This window comes from Notamacropus eugenii, chromosome 6 (genome assembly GCF_028372415.1).
Source record: "Notamacropus eugenii isolate mMacEug1 chromosome 6, mMacEug1.pri_v2, whole genome shotgun sequence".
Lineage (NCBI taxonomy): Eukaryota > Metazoa > Chordata > Mammalia > Diprotodontia > Macropodidae > Notamacropus > Notamacropus eugenii.
The window spans coordinates 230168048-230195402 of NC_092877.1; the positions used below are offsets into that span (position 1 = coordinate 230168048).

At 39.8% G+C, this 27355-nt stretch overlaps 1 protein-coding gene across 1 annotated transcript in view; it reads left to right on the plus strand.

The window, feature by feature from the left end:
* The first annotated feature begins 4606 nt into the window (after positions 1-4606).
* LOC140512274 (uncharacterized) overlaps positions 4607-27355 on the plus strand; it is a 34328-nt gene continuing 11579 nt past the window's right edge. Inside the window, exon 1 of the mRNA XM_072621489.1 lies at positions 4607-4978. The gene's annotated coding sequence lies outside the window, so the exon portion shown is untranslated. The remainder of the gene's footprint in view (positions 4979-27355) is intronic.

Below are 27355 nucleotides of genomic sequence, written 5' to 3' on the forward strand. Positions count from 1 at the left end.
TAGCTCAAATGTAGGAGACCATTAACAGTGCCATTCATGATCATAACAAATCTTTATCCTGCAGGCTGCCATCATTTAAATCCAATCTTTCCTTTTCTTTTCTCAGTTTCCTTCTTTCCCCACTTCATTCTTCCTTATCATAGTTCATAAGATCTCTCTCACTCCAGGGCATCATATGCTTGTCCCATTTAGTAGGAATTTCATGGGACAGAATTTTCTTTAAATTATAGGGCAAGAGTCCACACTGAGAGGTTTGACTCTGTATGAGTCAGTCATAGGACCTGGCACATTTTAGGCACTTAATCAATATGTATTGGTGGACATAGTTCATGAGAAAGAAAAAAAAACATGCTGTGAATTCTTTACCTGTATGATGAAGATTGCATTGACATTGCTTGATAGTATACTAAGTAGAAGAGTCGAACTTTGTAAGAAATATGTACGAGGAAACCATACACAGAAAACGTGAGGCCATCCACAAATGAGGGATGCACATATAAGAAACAACTGTGACTAAGACACACAGAAAGGGAGAAGTCATGCTTTTGATAGAACAAGCTTACAATATCTTCTACCCCTGTGATTGCATGAGTCTAGGTTAGGCCTGAGCCTTGCCAATGACTAATATGATCTTCCATCACACAATCTCATCTAGGCTTCCTTCAAGACTGGAACCGGAAAGGATCTCTCAAATCCTTCTTAGTTATCCATCGAGTAAGCCTGGGTCACCCTTATTCAACACTACAGGGGAGGTAGCAAGGGCTCCATCCTTTGGACAATTAGCCTATGAGACAAATCACTCTGTCTGCATTCACTGCATGTCAGACTTTTTCCTTCTTCTGATTTTTGTTTATCTAATCTGTATCCTTTTAGAAGAACAAAATGTAGAAAGTCCAACAGCAGCACCAAACGACTCCCAGCAAGATGATCCAGATTCTGGCAATCAAGAAGGTGGTGATGAAAAACCTGTAACTCAAGGTCCTCCGGAAGATGATGAATCAGGAGATGCAGCTCCAGGTGGCCCACAAGGAGGTCCTCAAGGTGGCCAGCAAGGAGGACCTCAAGGTGGCCAGCAGGGAGGCCGTCAAGGTGGCCAGCAGTGAGGACCTCAAGGTGGTCAGCAAGGAGGCCCACAAGGTGGCCAGCAGGGAGGCCGTCAAGGTGGCCAGCAGGGAGGACCTCAAGGTGGTCAGCAAGGAGGCCCACAAGGTGGCCAGCAGGGAGGCCCACAAGGTGGCCAGCAGGGAGGCCGTCAAGGTGGCCAGCAGGGAGGACCTCAAGGTGGTCAGCAAGGAGGACCACAAGGTGGCCAGCAGGGAGGACCTCAAGGTGGCCAGCAGGGAGGCCGTCAAGGTGGTCAGCAAGGAGGCCCACAAGGTGGCCAGCAGGGAGGCCGTCAAGGTGGCCAGCAGGGAGGAACTCAAGGTGGTCAGCAAGGAGGACCTCAAGGTGGCCAGCAGGGAGGCCCACAAGGTGGCCAGCAGGGAGGCCGTCAAGGTGGCCAGCAGGGAGGACCTCAGGGTGGTCAGCAAGGAGGCCCACAAGGTGGCCAGCAGGGAGGACCTCAAGGTGGCCAGCAAGGAGGCCCACAAGGTGGCCAGCAGGGAGGCCGTCAAGGTGGCCAGCAGGGAGGACCTCAAGGTGGTCAGCAAGGAGGACCACAAGGTGGCCAGCAGGGAGGACCTCAAGGTGGCCAGCAGGGAGGCCGTCAAGGTGGTCAGCAAGGAGGCCCACAAGGTGGCCAGCAGGGAGGCCGTCAAGGTGGCCAGCAGGGAGGACCTCAAGGTGGTCAGCAAGGAGGACCTCAAGGTGGCCAGCAGGGAGGCCCACAAGGTGGCCAGCAGGGAGGCCGTCAAGGTGGCCAGCAGGGAGGACCTCAAGGTGGTCAGCAAGGAGGCCCACAAGGTGGCCAGCAGGGAGGACCTCAAGGTGGCCAGCAAGGAGGCCCACAAGGTGGCCAGCAGGGAGGCCGTCAAGGTGGCCAGCAGGGAGGACCTCAAGGTGGTCAGCAAGGAGGACCACAAGGTGGCCAGCAGGGAGGACCTCAAGGTGGCCAGCAGAGAGGCCGTCAAGGTGGTCCTCAGGGAGGTCCTTCTGGTGGCCAGCAGGGAGGACCTCGAGGTGGCCAGCAGAGAGGCCGTCAAGGTGGTCCTCAGGGAGGTCCTTCTGGTGGTCAGCAGGGAGGACCTCAAGGTGGCCAGCAGGGAGGCCGTCAAGGTGCCCAGCAGGGAAGACCTCAAGGTGGCCAGCATGGAGGCCGTCAAGGTGGTCCTCAGGGAGGTCCTCCAGGTGGCCAGCAGGGAGGCCGTCAAGGTGGTCCTCAGGGAGGTCCTCCAGGTGGACAGCAGGGAGGCCCTCAAGGTGGCCAGTAAGGAAGTCATCACCTCTCCCCACCACCAAGGTACTTCATTTTTCTTCTCAGTGAAGGATTGTCCATGTTTGAATATGTAGCGACTGTCAACTGACATTTTGTCAGTCCCAGAATACCTTTTCACCTCTTTCCTATTTTCTATTAGTTTGATTCTGCTTCGCTCTTCTGCAGACTATGTGCTCCATTTTGCTTCTTTATGTCTCCTTGTCCCGGATTGGCACATGGAGACAGCGATAGAGACGGTGCAGGGGAAACATAGATCGGCAGCATTGGGGAGGGAACAAGAAAGAGAGACGTCAAAAGCAAGAGAGAGATCAAAAGTGAGAGAGAGAAAGAGAAATAGAGAGAAAGAGAGAGAGAGAGAGAGAGAGAGAGAGAGAGAGAGAGAGAGAGAGAGAGAGAGAGAATTCGAGAGATCAAAAAATCACTTATTCTTTCCTGCTTTCTTTGTGCTACTCATAGCTGTCCCTGTCCAGTGTCTCTCTCTAAATATTCTTTTGTTTTCTTTTCAAAATTGCAGTAATGTATGACTTTGTCATTGCCATTGCCTGTAGGCCAGGGAGCCAGTCAAGCACTTTTCATCTCCTAAAAGCTTCTTCCTTTCTTATTTCAGTGCCTGAAAAGGAAGATGTATGTTTGAGAGGCATCCTTCAATCCTCATGTGGACCCGGATATTGGAAGAGTACATACCTCTTTATCTTCTCCTTCCCTTTCTTTACAATACCAATAAATACACAAGTAGTTAAAAATTGACTCCTGCTTCTCTTTATCGTATTCTATGTCACTCATCTTTCAGTATACTGGTTTCTAGACACAGTGACAGAAGTATGGCTACTTGGTGCTTGACTGATTCCATATTATTCGATTGATGTACAGCCCTGACCTGGAATTTGTGGCACAGTTTTGAGTCCCCAAAGTTAGCCATGCTTCAAAACGGATGGGACCCATCCACATAACAAATAGTTTTCAGCCCCTTTCAAATTCATACTACTTGAAGGATTTGAAGAACAGAATGTACCTGAAACTTTTGTATCATCTTCAATCATTTCCTTTAAATCGTTTCTGATTTTTTCCCTCTTTTCCTATTTTTGTGAATAGAGCTAAAAATCTAAGAGAAAATCTGATGATCCCATCAATCACTCTCAGTCAGTCAATGTGCATGTATTAAGTGCCTACTGTCTGCCAAACACTATGGTAAGCACTTGGATACAGAGAAAGGCAGAAAACAAAGAGAAAAACTAAACTGAAACAAAATAAAGCAAAATGCTCTCAATGAGCTCATAATCTAATGGTGGAGACAGTATTCAAATAACTATATATGTCAAAAGAATTTTAAAATGCAGTCCAGGCTCCTTAAGGTTCTAATCTGGGAATAGACAAAGTTGAGCAGAGTAAGATAGAGACAGGTGCATCAGGAATGAAATAATTGTTTAATTAATTTCAGAGTGAGTAAGACAAGTTGGCCTATGAAATTCTCCCTCAGGACAAAGGTTTCTGTTACTGTGCAAAGACAGGGCTATATACCAAAAAAACCCACAAGAAGGTAGATCACAATGCAATTCTTCTTAGGTCCTGAAACACTTTGCCTGTTAGGCTCCCACATGCATGCATTTTAGGGACTATGCAGGTGGCCTAGAGTTCTGTGTGCGCAGTTCTTAAGTTGATTGTCTCAAGTCTTAAGCATGGTTGAGCCTTCTGATTATTTAGTGGGGTACAAAGAACAGAGTTAGCATGATGGGAACCGTAGTGCAGCAGCCTCTGTTTTTGTCCTGTTGGCAGCTCAAAACTCAGCAATTTGTGAATTGTTAGAATGTCAGGAGTTTTGGTGTATCTGTTTCTGGTGTAGCGTGTTGGCTGTAGCTATGGCTTCCAAGAGAAAATCTCCTGGGAAATATGGAAGTTCCAATCAATCTTGACAGTATCATCATTAAAACACACCATGTAAATTAACGTGAAAATCATAAATATATAACAATCCCTCCTTTTTATCAAAGGCTGTGAAGGCTCTGCATAATGAGGAGGAACATCCACCTGAAATACGATTTTGATTGGATGTGAATCAAGAGTGATTAATTGAGATACATGAAGAATGCCAAGAATGCCAAATAAGAAAGAGAGACAACAGAGTAACAAGAGTATAGAGGAGAATGCTGTCAAGGTTTCTAGGCAACAGTTGAGAGGGAGACCTGCTTTAGAATGTTGTGGTATCTATTCCATAAACCTTTTGCGGGCACATTTAGTGCACTGAGGTGCTCCTCTACGTGAGAAGACTGGTTGGAATAGAAACAGCATTCCCTCCCAGTGGGGGCACATGCTCCTCCTTGCCCATTGATCAGGGTGTCCAACAGCCAGAGATTTTGCAGTTCTCTGAGGGCAAGTGAACCATCTGCATTTGGAGGCTGGTGATGAGCTTCCAGCATGCTGTAGGCCCATGGGTAACCCTTCCAAGAGGTTTCTAAAAGAGAAACCCTGTGTACCAAAAGTGGCTATGGTATCATTTCGGGACCAGGTGGCCACTAACAGAGCACCAAGAGCAGTAAATTGATCCTCTACTCGTGGTTATGGACAACCATAACCAGAGAGAACTTTGAGCAGAGTGATTCTCTGGTAATAGGAATAATTTGGGAATTGTATAGGCAATGGTTCCAAGACCTTCCTGGAAGGGAGGGAGACTGTGGTATAGAGCAGAGCAGCATAAGAAGAACAGTACTGAGGAAGGGAGCAATTCAATTGGAAAGGTAGATTTTAGAGAATGAATTCCAGGCAAAATGAGTGAAACTCAAGGAGTAGAGTGCTTCCAGGCATGGGAAAAAGAGGGCATTCTGGGATTGCCAGTCGATGCTGGAAACCGAATGGATGCCTTTACAGTTGCCTTTATTTGGGACAGAGGTCAATGGTGTGCTACCTGATTTGTTCGGGCAAGCTGTCTTATGGCACTTACCACAGGAGTGTTTGTAGTGGTCTAAGATACTCCAATCCAGTTCAGATAAACCTGTGACCATAAAAACTGGCCAGAGGAATCAAGGGAGGCACACAAGGAAGAAACCCAGGAGGAGCTGAGGATGAATGCAGAATTACATGGAATGGGATTTGATGATCCAAGGTAGGGGCTTGAGTTTCCATCTGCATCCAGAATGTAGAGTGGGTTTCTTGAGACTCCTGAACGTGAAGAATCCAGTAGGTGAGGGCCTAATATGTTGGGGGTCCTCAGTTCTGTGGTTAAGTTCTCTATTTCTTGGTTAAGGTGTTCCCTTTTCCCGTAGGGAGATGCACTTGCTGGTATTTTAATGCTTGCGACTTTGATAGCATCATGAGACTAAGGATAGAGTTGAAGGTGGGGGATGAGAACTGCTCCGTTCATAAAAACTGCTGCTCTGTGGAACAGACGAGGACTGGCTGACTTCTCTGCCCAAAGAGGAGCAGGGGTTTTGGGAGCATGCTGGGACAGCCAGTAAAATAAGACCCTCCCATTGGAGTCTTTATCCAGGTTTCCAACACTGAGACAGTGGCTAAAGCGTGAAGGACTAGTGCTGTGAATAACTTGCCAAAAGTTCGTTACTTGGAGTGTTTTGGAGAAACCTTGCCTTGAGCTTGTGATTGGTTGATTGGGGTGGGAGTATGGGAGGAAGGGCAAAGCATTTAAGCCTGTTGGTCAGAGTAAGGGGGCTAGGAGTAGAATAAGTGTCATACGCTGTATTGATTTGAGGTACAGCATTAGAATGAACAGTAGAATCCCACAATAATGAGAAGCCCCAGACTGCTATTTCTGCCAACATCAAGAATTGCACTAAGAGGACAATCGTAAGAGAGAGAAGCAGCTTAGTTCATTGAGGGTGTAACTGCAAATCTCAGGCCATGTCTTGTCTCTTGGGTTAGTGATCTGCATCTCTTGTCATTTGCTTCTCAGCCTGTGGGCCTTGGGAACAGCTGTCTGCCTCAGATATCTGTTGCATTGGAATCTATTTCGTTTTCAAGATCAAGTCACCAGTGGATTTCACAGTCAAAGTGTTCAGTGTATACCTTTTGTGATACGACATGTGGATTCTGGACTCTACTCATCTTAGTTTGGCAGCAGTGGGAGTGGTGAGCAGGATTTCAAAAGGCCCTTGCCACCATGGCCCTAGAGAGATTTGTCTTTGGTGGTGTTTCCAATAAACTCAGTCACTGTGTTGTGTCAGGAGCCAGGTCTCAGGCAGCATTCCCAAAGAATGGTACTGTGAAACAAGTTGGTGGGTTTCTGAGATTTTCTTTGCCAACCCAGTACATGAACCTTTGACTCCTATGCTTCCAACCCATGGGTACAGTGGCATAAGGCATTCTGTTACTATCTCATAGGGACTAAGCTTGTAGGAATGAAATGGTCTAGATCTAAGGCTCAACATGAGTAAAGGAAGGGCTTTGTACCAGGGGGTACCTATGTTTTCAGAGAATTTAGTAGAAGACGTTTTAACTCCCCCATTAACTCTTTCAATAATTCCTGAAGGCAGGGTGTTGGTGGTGATAGGTACTTACGATGGAGATATTGAGTGATTGTCCAGGATTAAAGCACTACATATTTCTTGAGGGTCTCCCCATAATGGAATGATGTTTTCTTCTAAGAGGATTTGCTCTCCCCCAGAGGCTGTGGCAGTACAACAGGGCCATACTTCCATCCACCAGGGAAACCTAGAGACCATAAGCAAAGCGTCTTTGTAACCATGGACAGCTGGGAAATGAATGAAGTCTACCTGCCAAATTTGAAAGGGTATATCTGGGAGATGAAACCATCCACAAGATGGCTTCAGAGTGTTGGATGTTTTGTGTTTGGGGTGGGTGTAACTAATCTTGTAGATGGTGGTGGTGGTGGCAGCCAGATGAAATTCTCCCTTCAACATGTTGGGCAAGTTCTACTAGCTTGCTGTGTCCTCAGTGGCTGAATGAATGAAGGTGTTCCATCCAAACGAATTTTCAGTTTTTAGGGAGAATTCTGAAACTGTTTAGGTGAACCCCTATTCCTGTAGTGTTATCAAGTATGCATTCCTCTTTTTTTAGTTTTCCTGCCTGATAATGAGCATCCTTCTCTGTGCTGTAGAAATTTCTTCTTTTGTTACTCCTTCAGGGGGAGATGTGATTGCCAGTAAGGCTAAGCCTTTGGGGCAGAGTGATAGTTCCATAGGTGCTGAAAGGAAGGAGAGTCCAAGTATATTGATACCTCTCCCAGAGAAGAGCAATAATGAGTTGGTTTTCAGGGGCAACTGAAATTAAGAAGAAGCCACTACAGCAGTTAAGCACCATGAAGTGAATGACTCAAGTTGGTACCTGGTTAAGAACATTGTTCATGGACAATAGCTGCACTTCAGTTTGGGATCACTTTCAGTACATGATTTTTGGAGTCTTTAAATGATTGTTTTGCCCTCTGGTTGTAGGACATCAATACAGTTTTCCTGATAATTTCTTGAGAGATGAGATGCCAGCTAGTTTTTCTGATCCTCAATTTCAGGTAGTCAAAAAATTCTTTTTTTATTGGTTTCCAGTGCTCCACAATCCCTTCCATACATCTCAGAATTTTCATTTCCTTTCCCCCATTGCTGCTACCTCCCCACTCCCTCCCAGAGATGGCCTATAGTTCTATATAGGTAGTACACAAACACTCCTATTAAATACATCTTCACCTTAGCCATGTTACACAGAAGAATCAAAATGAATGGGAGAAATCATAAAACAAACCAGAACATTATATAAAAGAAAATGATCTGCTTCATTCTGCCATGGAATTTCATAGTTCTTTCCCTGGATGTGGAAGGCATTTTGCCTTAAGAGACCATTGGGAATTACTTAAGTCCTTGCATTGCAATAAAGTACCAAGTCTACCACCTCACACACTGTGGTGGCTGCTGTGTACAAAGTTTTCCTGGTTGTGCACTTTTCACTCAGCGTCAATTCTTGTAAGTCCTTCTAGGCCTCACAGATGTCTTCCTCCTCATCATTTCTTATATTACTATAGTATTCCATTACATTCATATACCACGACTGGTTCAGCCATTCCCCAATTGGTGGGCATCCCTTAGATTTCCAGGTTTTGGTCACCGCAAAGAGAGCTGCTATAAATATTTTTGTCTTTCCCATTTTTGTGATCTCTTTGGGATATAGCCCTAGAAGCAATATTGTTGGTTCAAAAGGTAAGAACACTTTTGTAACCATTTGGGCCATAGTTTCAAATTGCCCTACAGAGTGGTTCGATCAGCTCACAGCTCCACCAACAATGAATTAGTGTTGCAACTCTCCCACACCTTCTCCAACATTTATCATCTTCCTTTTTTGTCAAGTTAACTCATGTGATAGGTGGGATGTAGTACCTCAGAGGTGTTTTGATTTGCATCTCTGTAATCAGTAGTGATTAAGATCGTCTTTTCTTGTCGTTATAGAAAGATTTAATTTCTTCCTCTGAAAACTGCCTGTTCCTATCCATTGACCTTTTATCAATTGGGGAAGGACTTACATCCTTCTCCATTTGACTCAGTTCTCTATATATTTTAGAATACAGTCCTTTGCCAGCAACATTAGTTGCAAAAATTCTCTCCAAGTTTTCTGCTTGCCTCCTTATCTTGGTTGCATTGCAATTCCTTGTGCAAAAAGTTGTCAATTTAATGTAATCAAAATTACGCATTTTCCACTTCATAATGGTCTCTATCTCTTGTTTGTATCTCCTTTTCCAAGCTGTTTTCTGTTTTCTTCTTGCATAATTCTAATTACTCTTCCCAATGTTTTACCTACTTATTTTGATTTTCAAAATCCTTTTTGAGCTCTTCCATGGCCTGAGACCAATCCATATTTCTTTTTGGAGTCCTTGGATGTAAGAGTTTTGACTTTGCTATCTTCTTCTAAGTGTGTCATTTGATCTTCCTTGTCACCATAATGACTTTCTAGAGTCAGCATTTTTCTCCATTGTTTGGTAATTTTCTCCACATATCAGTTGACTTTTAACTCTTTCTTAAAGTAGTGCTCTCCTTCCATGGTGGAGGTTGCACTCTCCCGAGCTTCAGCGGTTTTGTACTTCAGTTTTCAGAAATAATATCTCACCTCCACCCCCTGCAACTGCATGTCCGTTTGCCATTCACCTCTACCTCTTACATTTCTACCTTCAGGTAAATTTCTATTTATCAACTCCTACAGGAAATCAGTCTTGATTTCCTTCCTTATTCCTTGTTCAGATGTTGTCTTCACCTAAGAAATTATTATCTTTTACATATTTTGCATTCATTTTCTATTTGCATGTTGTTTTCCCAAATAGATTTAAATTCCTCAACATCGTTAACTGCTTATTCTTTCTTTGTACACCCAACATCTAAAAAAGTGACTGGCACGTAATAACAACATCTCACTGAATTGAACTGAATTGAATTGAATTAAGTGGTACAAAATGTTGTTAAGGAAAAGCAAAAGTGTTCTCTCTGTAATGAAACATATCCATTACTGGGACAAAACATCTCAGTACATTTGGAAATGTGGAGATGACTGAATTTTAAATTTTTCCATTCTGCTTTTGCCACTCTACAGACATTCAGTTCAATTATTTATTTACCACATGGACTTTTTGTGAGTGTGTTTATCCAGTGCTTCCAAAGTACATAAGATCCCCCTGTCATGAGACTGCTCTGCCAGAGACTAAAATTTCCCAGAAAGGTTTATGAATTGTTCCTCGCCCATAAACCCCTTCATTCTGCAAGAAAAATGAACTATATCTGCATAATATCAGTAATCAATCAATCAATCAATAAGGATGTATTCCTAGGGAAGAAAAGCAAAGCTGGTGAAACAAAATCAGAGTGAAACAGTTTCTGCCTTCATGGACCTGAAATTCTAACCAGAAATGACATGACAATATTTTTTTTCCGTGAAAAGGAATCCTCACACTCAAAATTTTAACATTTCCAAATATGCCAGTGTTTGGCATCCTGCCTAATAACACAAGGTGTTGGAATGCAATTTCATTATTTTTATCAGATATTTGCAACATATAGAGTTAGCCAAGTGGAGAATCAATAGTGTCCATCTTATGGGATCTCAGGCCTCTGAAGTTATATTAGTGTTGTACCTTTTTCAGATATAGCTCAAATCAAGGGATGGAACACGTATTCAGTGGGGAATCAATCTTCAACTCCTTTTCCCCATGTAGATCTACCTGCATCTACTCAACAAGTTAGAGTCTGAGAGAGTTTCTTGGAGTTCTGAGAGCAGTAAGCAATTTGCCTATGTTCATATTACCACTAGGGTTAAGAGGTCGAATTTGAAGGCGTGACTTTTTGGCTCTGAGGTTGCCTTTTGTTTCTCTGTGTCATTCTGTCTCTCACTGAGATTATTATCATCATTTTGCAGATGAAGAAACACAGGGTCATCGAGGTTTAATGACTTTCCCTTGGAATAGCTGACTAATAGTTTGAAAGCTATGATATGAACTCCAATCCTTCGGTTCTTAATCAAGTGCTCCTGTAAAAGGCAACTTACTGGGTTAAAATTAATGTGTTTGGGGCCAAAACACCTATGTTAAAATTCTACCTCTTACCAGTATGACCTTGGGTAACTCACAGTACTTGGTGCATGGTTCACAGCTCAATAAAGCTTGTTGGCTTGACAATCTTCCTTCAGTTCCTCCAGTATTTCCTTTGAAAATGACAGTTAGATTAGATGAGAATTAGGGTATTCTCCAGTTGAAAATACTATGATCTTAAGTCTTATTTGAAAAACACATCCTCTGATAAGCTACATATCTTTTGAACATGAGGATATTTAGCTCTCTTGAAATCCTAACAGTATGGAAATAAGATTATTTCCTTCCTTTTGAAACTGGAGCTATAAGACCCCAGAAGGCCTTATTCAGGTTTAAAGTCATATTAACCCAAGATGAGGAAAACACAGCAAAAACTTGTAGCCTAAAGTGAAGATGCAGAACAAAAAATTGTCCTTCCTTCTTATTTCACATTTCCCCCTATAGATTATCCAGGTGAAGACTTTGTACAGAATAGAGGTGAGACTGCAGGGTAGAAAACATTCTAACATGCAGCTGGACTTCACTGACTTTTCCAATGAAATTGTCTCTATATGCATCACAAAGTAATACATTCCAAGGGCTTTCATATCATATATTGGTGGGGGTTGTGTTTCAGCCTCCTTTCAGTTTTATGATTCTTTTACTCAGTGCAACAGCTGTTTGGGATGTGCTCTTTGTCACAGGATGAAGCAACTCATAAGAAATCCAGCTCCATCTTTATTGTAAGAAACCAGATAACTATTTATCCTGTCTCCATTTATTTCCAGGAATCTTGCTTCATTCACTTTCTCCCTCTTAAATGGCTAGAATGTAAGAAATCCATGATAATTCAATTCATAACCATAATAAATCTTTGGGAGGCAGGCTACTGACATTTAAATCAAATATTTCCTTCTGTTTTCTTCAGTTCCTCCTTCACTCACTTCATTCTTCTAAACTATACCACACATATCCTCTTTTTCTCTAGGACATCATTTAATTATACCATGTACTAGAAATTTCATGTCACAGAATCTTCCTTAAAGAAGAGGGAATTCTCAGCTGTTTAGCTTTTTACCAGTCAGTCAGAGGAACTAGCACATGAAAGGCACTTAATAAATTTTGACTGATGGACACAGTTCATAAGAAGTACAGAACATGATGTAAAGTAAATTCTTGCACAGTTCCCTGAAGCTTGAATATATTTTCCTACACATATACTAAGTAGATAATTGGAATGAACTAGAAATACATAGGAAGTATCCATTCATAGTGAACTACAACTGAAGGGATTCATGTGTAAGGAACACGTCACCAAGACACAATTGAAGGGATAAATCATGGTTTTGATATCGTGTGTTGTCAATGTCTTCTACTGCTGTCATTACCTGAGCTTAGGTTAAGCCTATTCCCTTCCTCTCTCTTTACGATCTTCTTTCAGATGATCTTGTCTAGGCTTACTTTGAGCCTGGGACAAGACTGAATCACTTAGATCCTTAAACATCCACCAAGTAAACCTGGGTCACCCTAATTCAATAATTCTGAGAAGGTAGCAAGGGCTCCCTTTTTTGGACAATTAACCTATGACATCAACCATTTTGTCTGCATCCACTGCATATCAAGCCTCTTCCTTCATCTGAGTTTTCTCCAGGTGTGCTGTCTCCTCACAGAGAGTGAACAAAGTTCAGAAGATCCAGGAGATGTAGCAGCACCAAGTGGCTGTGGGATTCTGAAGAGGAACAGGGCAACAAGCCCATTGTCAAGGAACAAGGTGGTTAGGAAAAAACATGGGCATCCAGGGCCCCTTGGAGATACTGTGTCAAGAGATTCAGCCCCTGATACTCCACCAGGTTATCAAAAACAGAGGTCATCCTGGTGACCCACAAGAAGGTATTCCAGGTGGTCCCCAAGGAGGTTTTCCAGGTGACCATCAAGGAGGTTTTCCAGGTGGTCTTCCAAGAAGTTTTCCAGTTCGTCCTCCAGGAGGAGTTCACGGTGTTCATGAAGACCATTTATTCTACAAGGTTATTTATTGTACACAAATAAAGAAGCATTCAAATGGACAAGCAAGTATTTCAAATGAGAGGAACTCAAGTCAATTTAGTACAGTAAAGAAAAACGAAATAATATAATCAACTATCATAATTCTATGATAAGGAAAGAACAATATTTGAGAAAGAAAATTGTTACAAGTATTTGAATTACAAAGGAAATTAAAGAAATTATTTAGAAAAAAGAAAAATCTAAAAAACTGAACATTTTAGGGAGAGTGCCAGATTCAGTAGAAGAAAGGAAAGTCCACAGAACTAAAATTCTTCGGAGCAAGCCAACAGTATCACCTGGATGAACATTTTTCTTGGTGTGTGCATGGTTAACTTTGAGGGCAGTTGCTCAGAAAAGAAAGTTACGAGAGAGAAAGAATTTGGTGAGACATGCTCACCTGAAGAGGAAAATGGTCCATGTGGTCTTTTGATCCTGGGAGAAAAAGAAGACAATCATGGAAGAAGAAATACTAAAAGTCATAGGAGAAATAGATAGACTTGAAAAGAAAAAAATAGAAAAATGAAAACTCAGAGCTCTTTTAATGTCATGCCAATCAAATTGCCAAAGACTGCTTTATAATTAGGAAAACTTAATGATATAACATATTTCTAGGATTAAATACTCAATATTCTCAACGAAAAAATGGGAACAAAAGCGGTCCAATAAATATTCCAATAAATAATGCAAAGGAGTAACCATCAAGAATGTTTGGTACTAGTGAAAAACAAAGAAAAGTTGACTAGTAGAACACAGTATGTTTACATATTTAAAGAAGGGAATATTATATAGTGGCACAGTGTAGGTTCAGTCCAATGACAGTAGCAATTTTATTAAAGGTTCACTCTTTGACTAAAACTCTTAGGATAACGTCAAAGGAAACCTAGAAATTAGGTTTAGATTAAGATCTAGGAATAAGGAAGGGATCTATGAATTGAGGACTGGATGAACAAATAATGATGGCATATAAATTTTCTCAAAAAGTACAAACTAATAGTAATATGAGATAGTTCTCCAAATAACTAGTGAGAGTAGAAATACAAATCACAAGAACCCTGAGGTTTCACTTGACATTCACAAATTTAAAAATATGACAAAAGTTGTGAATAGTTAATACTGAAAGAATTCTGGAAAGGTAAACAAAGTAGGGCATTGTTGGTGGAATTCAGAAGGAGTGAAGACAATGTGAATTATCTCATTAAAAAAAAAAAAAAAACAACTCACCTAGCATATAGATGCAAGGGAGACAACCTAAAAATTATTGGACTACCTGAAAGTCATGATAAAAAAAAGAGCCTAGACATTTTATTTCAAGAAATTATACAGGAAAACTGTACTCATTCTAGAACTAGAGAGTAAAATAGAATTTGAATGAATCCATTGATCACTTCATGAAGGAGATCCCCAAAGGAAAACTCCTGGTTATATTATAGCCAAATTCCAGAGTTGCCAGGTCAAGGAGAAAATATAATAAGCAGCGAGAAACAAGCAAGTCAAATATTGTGGAAAGACAATCAGGATAATGCGAAATTTAGCAGCTTCTACATTAAAGGATCAAATGATTTGGAGTGTTATATTCTGGAGGTCAAAGGAGATAGGATCACAGCCAAGAATCACCTACTCAGTAAAGCTGAGCATAATCCTTCAGGGCGAAAAGTAGATATCCAATGAAATAGATGACTTTCAAGCGTTCTTGATGAAAAGACTCAGAGAAATAGAATAGAAAACTGGACTTTCCACTACAAGATTCAAGACAAGCAGGAAGAAGGTAAACAGATAAGATAAATATAAGAACCTTATTAAAGCTGAACTGTTTACATTCCTACAAGGAAAGATATTTTTAACTTACATACACACACACTCACACACACACACATAATGACAGAAGACACAGGGCTCACCCTGAATGTGACGGGATGACCTCAAAAATAAAATTAAGGGGTGAAAGAAGAATATAATAGGAGAAAGAGAAAGGGAGAAGTAGAATGGTGTAAATTATCTCCTATAAAAGAGGCAAGGAAAAGCTTTTTGTGTGGACAGGGAGAGGAGGTAGGTGAGAGGGAATGAGTGAACCTTATTCTCATTGGGTTTGGCTTAAGTAGGCAATAACATGCTCTCTCAAATCGGTATGGAATTTTATCTTCTCCTCCAGGAAAGTATAGGCATACGGAATAAGACAGGAGTGGGATGGAGATGATAGAAAGGAGAGCAGATTCAGGGAGAAGTTAATCATGTGCACCCAGTTTTGAGGAGGGACAGGGTCAAAGGAAAGGATAGAATAAATGGGGGGACTGGATAGAATGGAGGACAATGTTGGTCTTTCACAACATGACTATTGAGGAAGTGTTTTGCATGACTTCACACATGCAACCCACCTGAAATTGTTTGCCTTGTCATGGAGGGTAGGTGGGAAGAGAGGAAGGGAGAGAAAGTGGAACTCATAGTTATGAAAATATTTTTTTTAAATTTAGAATGTAACAAAAAATACATGCTAAAAATTGTTTTTACATGCAACTGGGAAATACAATATACAGTCAATGGTGTATAGAAATCAATCTTCCCGTACAGGAAAATTGAAAGGAAGAGTATAAGAGAGTGTGTGTATGGGATGATAGAAGAAGGGCAAATTGAGGATAGGGGTAATCAGAATGTATGCTCTCTTGGGATAGGGAGAGTGGAGAGATGGGGAGAAAATTTGGAAATCCAAATTTTGTGGAAGTGATTGCTGAAAACTCTAAATATTTTATTTAATAAGAAGGAACAAAATGTAATTGGGGAAATTATAAAATATTACACAAAAAGAAATATAAGCAATGACTAATGAACAATATGAATGGAAAGAACAAACAAAACCACATCCCTTTCCCTCCTTTTCCCTCCTTTCCCTTCCCTTTGTTTCCTTTTGTTTCCCTTCCTTTGCCTTCCTTTCCCTTCCCTTCCTTTCCCTTCCTTTGCCTTCCTTTGCCTTCCTTTCTCTTCCCTTCCTTTCCCTTCCTTTCCCTTCTCTTCATCTCCCTTCCTTCCTGTTCCCTTCCCTTCCCTTTTTTTCCTGTCCTTTCCTTTTTTTTTCTATCGTGTCCTATTTCCTTTCCTCTCCTTTCCCAAAATATGAAACATACTGCATTTTTAAGTGGAGACATCACAGGGTCCATGTCTAAGGGTCTTCTGGGCTCTCCTGGCTTAAGAGAGATTATAAATAGCAACTGTTGCTGTTTTCCTTCCAGCCTGATGTCTTTGCTTTTCTTTTTCCCACGAAAGGGGACACGACCTGGCTACTTCTTAAACAGGCCTATTCCGTGAATGAGCATTACCTCACCCTAAGGAAGGATCTGCATAGACCTTGACCTACAGGTATGAAGGTCTCCCAGTGCATCCTGGTCATCTCCAGTCTTCCTGATGAATATTTGATCACTGGATTCAGATGACTGTGGAGGAGAAGTGAGGCTGGTCACCTTGTACAACCCTCCATCACTAAAAACAAAGTCAAGGGCATGTCATGTCCTCATTTCTCTGATGGCAACGTGGTTCCAAGTTTGGAAACTAAGGATATAACAACAACAGCAACCACCTGGTCATAGGGTATTATCCTGGTGACAAATTGTTCTATCTTCCTTGTTTTTATTTCTTTTTTCAATTTATTTTTAGTTTTCAAGATTCCTTTCCCCAAAATTGGGAGTTCGAAATTTTCTCCCCATCTCTCCCCTCCCCCCACTCCAATAGGCTGTGCATTCTAATTACCTCTTCCCCCAATGTGTCCTCCCTTCTATCACTCCCCTCCCTTCCCTTATCCCCATCTTCTCTCTTTTCTTGTATGGCAAGATAGATTTCTATACCCCTTTATCTGCATTTCTTATTTTCCAGTTGTATGGAAAAGCAATTCTCAACATTCGTTTCTAAACCTTTGATTCCTGGCTTCTCTCCCTTCCTCCCTCCCCCACCATGCTCACTGAGAAGGCCAGCAATTCAATATAGGCTATATATGTGTAGTTTTGCAGAAGACGTCTTTAAAAGCCAGTTATATAAGACTAACTATATTTCCCACCATCCTATCCTGCTCTCTGTTTATACTCTTCTCTAACCTTTTCAATCCCCAAAAGTATTTACTTCTAGTTACTCCCTCTTCCCATTGGCCCTCCCTTCTATCATCCACCCTACCCAACTATTCCTTTCTCTCTTGCTTTCTTGTAGTGTAAGATAGGTTTTCATACCACATTGAATGTGCATGTTATTCCCTCCTTAAGATAAATGTGAAGAGAAGAAGCTTCACTTTTTCCCTCTCACCTCCACTCTTCTCCCTTCCATTGAAAAGACCTTTTTCTTGCCTCTTTCATGAGAGATAATTTGCTCCATTCCATTTCTCCCTTTCTCCTCCCAATATTTCTTCTCTCTCACCTTAATTTTATTTTTTTAGATATCATCCCTTCCTATTCAACTCACTCTGTGCTCTCTGTCTTTAGATATATGTGCATAATCCCTCCAACTACCCACATAGTGAGAAACGTTTTAAGAGTTACAAATATTGTCTTTGCATGTAGGAATGTAAACAGTTCACCTTTAGTAAATCCAATGTGATTAGTCTTTCCTGTTTACCTTTTCATGCTTCTCTTGATTCCAGTATTTGAAAGTCTAATTTTCTATTCAGTTCTGGTCTTTTCATCAAGAATGCTTGAAAGTCCTCTATTTCATTAAATGATCATATTTTCTCCTGAAGTATTACAGTCAGTTTTTTTGCCTAGATGATTCTTGGTTTTAATCCTAGTTCCTTTGACTTCAGGAATATTATATTCCAAGTCCTTCTGTCCCTTAATTAGGAATCTGTTAGATCTGTTATCCTGATTTTATTTCCACAATACTACAATTCTTTCTTTCTAGCTGTTACAATATTTTCTCCTTGAGCTGAAAACACTGGGTTTGCCTACAACATTATTAGGAGGTTTTCTTTTTGGATCTCTTACAGCAGGTGATTGGTGAATATTTTCAATATTTATTTTGGCTTCTGGCTCTTGAGTATCAGGGCAGTTTTCCTTGAAAATTTCATGAAACATAATGCCTAAGCTCCCTTTTTTATCATGGATTCAGGTAGTCCCATAATTTTATAATTGTCTTTCCTTCATCTATTTTCCATGTAAGTTGTTTTCCCAATGAGATATTTCACATTTGCTTCTATTTTTCATTGCTTTGGTTTTGTTTTGTAATTTCTTCATTCCTCGTGAAGTGATTGTCTTCCCTCTGCTTCATTCACATTTCTTATGAACTATTTTACTCAGTGAGCTTTTGAACTTCCTTTTCCATTTGGCTAATTCTGCTTTTTAACGCATTCTTCTCCTCACTGGCGTTTTGGACCTCTTTTGCCAACTGAGTTAGCCTATTTTTGAAGGTTTTTCTTTCTTCAGCATTTTTTGGGGTCTCCTGTAGCAAGCTGTTATCTCAGTTCTCATGATTTTCTTGCATCACTCTCGTTTCTTTTCCCATTTTTTCCTCCACCTCTCTTACTTGATTTTCAAAATTTTTTTTGAGGTTTTCCATGGCCTGAGACCATTGAATATTAGTTTTGGAGGTTTTGGATGAAGAAGCATTGACTTTTAGTTCTTCCTCTGTTGGAATGCATTTTTCTTCCTCATCCAAAATGATGGAAGAAAATCCGTGTTCACCCAGAATGTAGCCTTCTACAGTCTTCCCCCCCCCCCACCCTTTTTGGGCATTTTCCTAGCCAGTTACTTGACTTTTGAGTCCTTTGTGAAGAGGAGGGTATAGTCTGGGAACCTGGAAGTTCTCAGTTCCTCCAAGGTGGCCTAATCAAGAAGAGGAGCTTACTCCTCTCCTACCCTGCACTCTGAGCTGGGAGCAACTATAAGCACTCTGTTCTGGCCAGCATCTGCCAGTAGAGTTCCTGCTCCAGAGCCTCCACCTGCTGCACTGGCAGTACTCTTCTTCAACCCAGGAGAGCCACTCAGGGCTGAGACCCAGATCAGTGGCTCAATTGTCCTAGGGGCTTTAGGCTGAGGCCTCCAGGAATCAAGGCTGTCATTGCTGTTGATTCTACTAGAGAGGCTGGATAGTGTTCCTTTCTGATGCTGATGAGAGAGCTTTCTCACTTACCTTTGAAGCTGTCTTTGGTGTTTGTTGGTTGAGGAATCTTGGAACTGCAGCTGTTGCTGAGGATTCCTTTGCTGAGTCCTGCTCCATTCCTGTTCCTGCTGGTGCTAGGTGGACAAGTCTGGACTGTGCTCTGCTCAGTGCCTGGTGAGATAAATCATTCCTGTCAGCCTTCCAGGATAGTTTGGGCTGGAAATATCTTTCACTCTATCGTTTTGTACCTTGTGTTGCTCTAGAATTTGTTTAGAGTCATTTTTAGAGGTATTTTATGAGCTATGGAGGAGGGAGGTTCTACAGGTCCATCGTTCAATTCTGCCATCAAAATGTTTGGGATACAACTGCTAAAGCAGTCCTCAGGAAAAAAAAAATCATATAGCTCTGCTCAGGGCAGGGGCCCCTAGGCAATGATGCTTCTCCTGTCTGAAGGGTGATCACTGGGTGGTCACACCACCAGAAAACCACAGTCAATGCCACCCACTCCACAGCTTCTACCCTCTATCTTCTTTTACTTAAAATTTTATCACAAATATTCATTAGAGACATTGGTCTGTAGCTTTTCTTCTTCCTTTTGGCTCTTCCTGGTTTAAGCATTAGCATCATATTTGTTTCGTTAAAGGAATATGGTAAGACTCTTGCTTTGTCGAATTTTGCAAATAGTTTATATAGTATTGCAATTAATTATTCTTTGCATGTTTGATAGAATTCACTTGTAAATCTATCCGGCCATGGAGATTTTTTTCTTAGGGAGTTCATTGATGACTTATTCAATTTCTATTTCTGAAATGGCTTATTGAAATATTATATTTATTCTTTGGTTAATCTGAGTAATTAATCTATCTAAAAACTATACAGCCATTTCACTTAGATTTTGAGATTTATTAGTATACAGTTGGGTATAATAACTCATAATTATTGCTGCAATTTCCTCTTCGTTGATTGTGAATTCACCCTTATCATTTTTAATACTGGTATTTTTAATAGATTTACCTCCTCATTTTTTATATCATCATATCAAATTCAACTTATTCAGAAATAAAGGGGTATATGTCTATGTATATTTCTATTTATAACCTCCCAAATAGAGACACAGTTCTTTAGAATTTCAAGTATCATCAACCTGTATAGCAATGTGAGCAGTTTAACCTAGTTAAATAAGTATTTTCTTTATTCTTTCTTACTATCTTATGCTTCTCTTGAGTCTTATACTTGAAGGTTAAATTTTCTGTTCATATCTGATCTTTTAATCAAAAAATTTGAAATTTCACTGTTTCATTGAATGTTGGTTGTCTCTTCTGAAAGAATATGCCCAGTTTTGCTGTGTAATTGGTATTACTTGCTTGTTATCCAAGCTCTCTTGACTTCTAAACTATCATATTCCAAATTTTCTTCTTCTTTAATGTAGAAGTTGCCAGGTACTTTGCAGTCCTGTCTGTAGTTCCTTGATATTTAAGGTGTTTCTTTCTGGCTACTTGCAGTATTCTTTCCTTGACTTGACAATCCTGGAATTTGACTACAATTTTTCTTGGAAGTTTAATCTTATATTTTTTTTCAGGAGGTGATAGATGAATTCTTACAATGACTATTTTACCCTCTTGTTCTAGGATTGGGGCTTTTCACTGATAATGTCTTGGAGTAAGTTGTCCAGGCTGTTGTTCTGATCGTGCCTTTGAGGTAATTCTTAATTTACCTCTTCCAGATTTATTTTCTGTGTCAGTTGTTTTACCTGTAAGGTATTTTACATTTTTCTGATTTTTTTTCTTTTGGTTTTATTTAACTAAATCTTGAAGTCTCCTAGTGCTATTAGCTTCAACTTCCCCAGTCTAATTCTTATGTATTATTTTTCCTCAGCCTTTGTACCACCTTTTCCATTTGGTCAATTTTATTTTTTAAGGAGTTGTTTTCTTCATTCAATTTTTGTGCTTCCTTTTCCATATTATGGACCTCTTTTTTTAGATTCTCTTGCATCACTCATTTGTTTCCTCAATTTTTCTTCTGCCTGTCTTGTTTGATTTTTTAAAAAATCCTTTTTGATCTTTTCTAACAGGATTTTTGTGCTTGATACCAGCTCACATTCCTCTATGAGGATTCACATGTAATTGTTTCAATTTTGTTGTCCTCTTATGAGTTTATTGTTGGATTTTCTGTGTTTCTGTAGTGTCATTCCATGGTCAGGGTTCTCTTTTGTTTTGCTCACTTTTCTAGTCTGTTTCTTGACTTTTCAATTTGAACTCTGCTCCTGAGATACCAGGGGTCCTGTCTTAAGCTTCCCATACTGGTAGCCAGAGCCATGAACATTGGCTTTCTGACTTTGTTCCTCCAGGGGTGTTGCCTCAGTTGCTTTGTTGGGGCAACCTGGCATTAGTCATGCCTGTTGTGATGTGGGTTCCAAGCCTGGCAAGATGTCTGCTCCACTGGGGCTGGAGCCTTCACAGCTGCCTTCCTGTGCCACTGGCCTCCTGAGCCAGGAGCATGGGCCTATTTTCTGATCTATGCCATGACGAAAAGTCTGCCTCTGACCTACGTGAAGATCACATTACCTGGGATACACTCTGCTTTTATCGAAGTAAGATGGACCTTTCCTGAAGTCCCTCTAAGCTGCTTTGGTTTGGAAAATTGTTGAACTACATGTTTTTTGTGGATTCTGTTGCTTCAGAATTCCTTTAGAGGACTTATTTAATGTCCCCCCCCAATTAAAGGTAGCAGAGCTCACTCAGTCAGTCTCTTAGCTTTTCTCCAACATTCTGGTTGCACCTCCATATTGTAAAGTTGTAGAAGGACAAATATAGCCTACAGAAGAGGTGTGTGTGTGTGTGTGTGTGTGTGTGTGTGTGTGTGTCTGGTCACATAGTTGTATCTGTCTGCAGATGTCTGATGTATGTATTGCCTTCTCTCATACAGTTGGAAAGTCTGTCTGTTGGTTGACCTTTGTTTCTCTGTTAGTATTTCCTCTGAAGTTCATGGTGATGACTATATATTACACCATGTGTGACAATAGGGAAGAAATGGATATGTAAACTAATCCAAAAAATTACGGAAGTAAAGAATAAAATAAGGAAAGAAGAAAGGCAGAAAGAAGAAAGGCAGAAAGAAGAAAATAGAAAGATATATACTTTCCAGTTTTGACCATGGTGAAATTTTTAGAATATGAAATCTAAAACACTTTACATGTTTTAGATATAAAATGAATAAAGTCAATGTAAATAGATTAAGAAGATGAATAGTGGAGTGGGATACCATTTACATTAATTGTCTCTGATCATCTGATATGTAAGTCATTTATAAGAATGAAATCAATAGATGGTCAAAATATTACCCAATAATCAGATGGCTAAGGAAAATATGGATATTTGCATTTTCTGAAAAAGATATTTATATCTTTTACTTGTAAAGCAATTTAATTTAAAAATAAATCTCACCCTTCCGTTGCCCAGTAGATCATTGATTGTTATAGAAATAATAAAGGGAAAAGAGTAAAATATTATTTCAGTAAAAGTAACCTACAGTCTTGTCTGCCACAGTATGCAATTGAACATGTTTTTTCCAAAGGGATTTCAAACCATCTACAACCATTTTAAAGATTGTTCCACTTCATTAATTATTAGATGAATGGCTATGAAAATGACTCCGAAGTCTCGTGTTACAACCCTATCACTAGCAAAGTTATTTAAAGAAGGATACAGTTTATTTTTGAGGGAAAATAGGCAGTGATGTGGCCTAGTGGATAGGGTGCTGGGAAATGGAGTCTGAAAGATTCATCTTCCTGTGTTCAAATCTGCCTCAGACACTTGAGTGTGGGTAAGTCACACTGGCAAGTGTAATGTTAATTAGATCTTCCTCACCCATTAATAGGCCTCCAGTATCTTTCGTTAATTTCTATTTAGGCACAGGATTAGAGTGTCCTGCCCTCCAACTCTGAACATGTGTAAATACTCTGAGGTGAGGTTGTACTTTGGAGCTTATTCACTGGAAGTATTTCTTTAGCCATATGTCACTCTGGGTAGCAGCAAAGGAGCCCTCAGCTTCGAAAGCCCAGATGTTTGACCATATATATTTATATATATATATGTATATATATATATGTATATATATATATATACATATATATGTATATATATATATATGTGTGTGTCTATGTGTGTGTGTCTGTGTGTGTGTGAACGCATACATGTGCATGTGTATGTGCATGTGTGTTTGGATGTGTACATATATACACACATGTATATATGTCTATATGTTATATATTATATTCACACACATATAAACATATGTATGTATGTATGTATATGGTCATACAGTTGGATCTGTCTGTTGATCTGTGATGTGTGTATTTCTTACTGTCAGGCAGTTGGAAACCCTGCCTGTTCATCTGTGTTTCTCCATTAGTTTTTTCTCTGAAGTTCAGGGTGATGACTTTTTCCCCTGAAGTAAGTGAGTGATATATGTGCTCCATTAAATTGATCGTTGACCCCCTCAAAAGTTGCTCTCCTTTTAGAAAAGCAGATCTTAGAACTTGTACAGCAAGGCCTCCTGGGTATGCCAGGGTCCTTTCTGATACCAAAATTCATTTAACTCTGTTTGCTTCAATTCCTAGTCTGTAAAATGAGCTGGAGGAGGAAATGACAAACCACTCAGTATCTTTGCTGAGAAAACCCCAAATGGGATCACAAAGAGTCAGACATGTCTGAAGGGACTGAACATCAATAGCAATGGGAAGACAGATACATTTAGACAGTTTCAGTCAATGTGGGAATTCAGGTACTTTTGTCTTCCTGAAGTTAGATAAATAGGAGTTGGCACTCTTATTTTTCATGTTCTCATGCCTCCTCAAGTCTCTTTTCTTCCCTGGCTTACAAGTGAAACAAAAATTAATCTTTACATTCTATTCTTTCCTCCAGTCATGTATGGTTCTTGCTATTCCTCTTCATGCTTTTCAAAACAATTAGAATTTTAAAAGATTTGTAAATAACCTGTTTATATCCTTTTTCTCAATATCTGTACTTTGAATATAAATCAAGGAAGTAATCATCAGAGGGAATAATTCTGTATATAAAAAGCTAATTAAAACTTTATTTTTATTTGTGCAAAATGAAATTGAAATAACATAAGTGCCTTCTACTAGAGGACGGCTAACCATATCATGATCATGTAAATGTAAAGATGTGATTTGTTAATTGAATTATCAGATAAGAAGACTATGATTATATCAGAGAAACACTGTAGTATTTTTGTGAATTCATGTAGTGACAGAAGCTGAACTAGGAGAACGATATGTACAATGACTATAATTATGTAAATAAAAATCCCAATAGTGGCTGGTTGCAATGACCAGTCTCCGTCCCGGATAATAAATGATGAATCATTTGTCCCTTAAGAGAAAAACTGATAGGCAAAGGTTTAGCACTTTGACTCTGCTACCTATTCATGACTGTGGATGAGTTACTTCACCCACTGGGCTTCATGCTCTTTATCTAAAAATGAGGGAATTGGACTATATGGTCTCTAAAATCCCTTCCGTAAGTCCATGAATGAGATCCTATAAGCCAATGAATGTGGTCAGGAAATGGGTTGAGTACCTCTTTACCTGGAGAAGTAGTTCATGATAGAGACGTTTGGTGAGTAGAACATTTGAAGGAAAGATGGAGGGACACATTAGTTTTGAGGAAAAATGTTTTCTGAACCTCAAATATTTTTTGAAAACCTAATTTAGTTAAGTTTTGGGAAATATCATTTAAGATATTGGGTAGAAGCAGTAATGGGGAGAGGTATGCTAGCTAGGTGCCATGATGGCTGGTATCCTCAGGTGACCAAGGAGAACAGAGGTTGATGTTTATGTAGCTTTTAATAGGAGTAGATGGGGCAGGAGCTTGCTTGAACAGTTACTGTATCTAGTAATTTCATTTCTGTTTTTTAACCTTCCATTGTATATTGACCTTGATAGCTCATTCCTGGCACTGGAAAAAAGTCAGTGAAAGTTCATGAGTCAATGACATTTGAATGACTTTTGCAACACAGGATATCAAAATTTACCCTCAAGCAAGGCAGGGGAATCACAGGATTGAAGACCAGCCATTACGGTTATCACCACATCATATGCGGTGTTTCCAGGCAAGCAGGCTTTAAAGGCTTTGGCTACCTTTTATTTCGTGGTGACTTTTTGGGCAGGAGTTTTGCCAGCCCTCAAACAAAATCCAACCAAAACTTAGAGAAGGAACTGATCAGGATATGAACAGTTTCTTCAGGTAAGGGACTGAGAGTGATGTTTCAAAGAGGACATTGTTTTCTGAGGTCCTTATAAGAGCAGTTGCCTTCAGTCCATGCAACACAGATAGCATCGACACCATGGCTGCTACCAAGTGGCTCCTGCTCCTTTTGTCAGTTGCCCTGCTGGGCCTGAGCGCAGCTCAATTGACAGATGAAGGTAAGTGGGAGACACAGAGAATCTAGGATCATGTGAGGAGGTTGTTGGTGTGGAGGTCAGGGTTATGTTTAAAGTGAAATCATTTGGAGTTTACCATTCTCAGTTATTCAGGTATTTTTATCTTCCTAGAGTTAGATTAAAAGGAGGTGTTAGTCTTCATTTCCATGTTCTGATGACTCCTCAAATCTCTTTTCTTCCCTGGGTACCAAGTCAATTCCAACTTACTCTTTAGACTCTATTTATTCCTTTCTTCAGTTATCTATGTTCCTTGATATTCGGAATGCATAACATTCCATTATTTCATATTTGTTACTCGTCTTTACCTCTTGGAATTCCTAGCTTCTGTTAATGTTGCATTTCTGTCTTCTCTAGGAAGAAATCTTTCTTGATTTCCTTGCTCGACTTCATGTTCAGATGTTCTCTTCACCTAAGAAATTATTATTTTTATATACTTTGCATGTTATTTTTGTACATTTTTTTCCAAAATGCAATTTTAAATCCACAATTTCAGGGACTGTTTACTCTTTCTTTGCACACCCAGCACTTCACAAAGTAAGTGGCACATAACAGCCACTTAATACATTCTTAATGAACTCAGTTATCTAACATAAAATACTGAAAAGCAATTAAAATTTTTTTATGTTTTCTGAAATGTTTCCACTCCTGGGGGAAAAAATAAAGTTTGGGAAACATGCAGATGACATTTTCAATTGAGATTGTGACACTGTATATGTATATATGTATACATATATATATATTCATTTCAATTCTTCCCTTTACTATATGGAGCCCTTTTTTTTCAATGTGTGTGTACAATTCTTCCAATATACCAAAGTTCTCTTTGAAATGGGGCTGCTCAGGCAGAGTCTAAACTATTCCCTAAATACTTTTGAATTCTGCCTCAGTCATCAGGCTCTTGATTCTGGGTCAAGAGGAAGCTATGTCTTCCTAACACCAATAATGAACAAACATTTATTTCCGGGGATTCAGTACAAAAGTAGAGGACTAAATTAGAGTGACGAAATTTATGCCTTCATGGAGGTAACATCTTAACTGGAGATTACACCAAAACGGTTTTTTTTTTAAATTAGAAAGGGAACTGTTTACATAGAACTAGCCAAAATTTTCTAAACATGCCAATATTGGGCATTCTGCCCAATAAAATTAGTGCTGAATACAATTTTATTATTTTTTCAGAAGTATTGACGTCATATAGAGTTAGAATAAGTGGGGAAACATAATAATATGCAATATATGTTATCTGTGTATTCTCAAGTTGTATTAATGTGGTAACTGTCTCAGTTACATAGGTAATCAATTAAAAATTCCCAAGGACTTTTGTACCATAAATTGTGGAGTACTATACTTGAGCTTCTCCTCACTTTGAAAGATTCAAGTATTCAGAGCACCAGCTGTTTTGGATGTGATCCATATCAAGGGATGAGGCCATTCATAAGAAACTTTGGCCCACTTTTGAAAAACCAAAGAACAAACTACCATTTCTCCTCTCTGACAATAAACCTACCAGCCTCAATCTGTTTACTTTCTGAAATAGCTCAAATGTAGGAGATCATTAACAGTGCCATTCATGATCATAACAAATCTTTATCCTGCAGGCTGCCCTCATTTAAATCCAATCTTTCCTTTTCTTTCTCAGTTTCCTTCTTTCCCCACTTGATTCTTCCTTATCATAGTTCATAAGATCTCTCTCACTCCAGGGCATCATATGCTTGGCCCATTTAGTAGGAATTTCATGGGACAGAATTTTCTTTAAATTATAGGGCAAGAGTCCACACTGAGAGGTTTGACTCAGAGGTATGAGTCAGTCATAGGACCTGGCACATTTTAGGCACTTAACAAATATGTATTGATGGACATAGTTCATGAGAAAGAAAAAAAACATGCTGTGAATTCTTTACCTGTA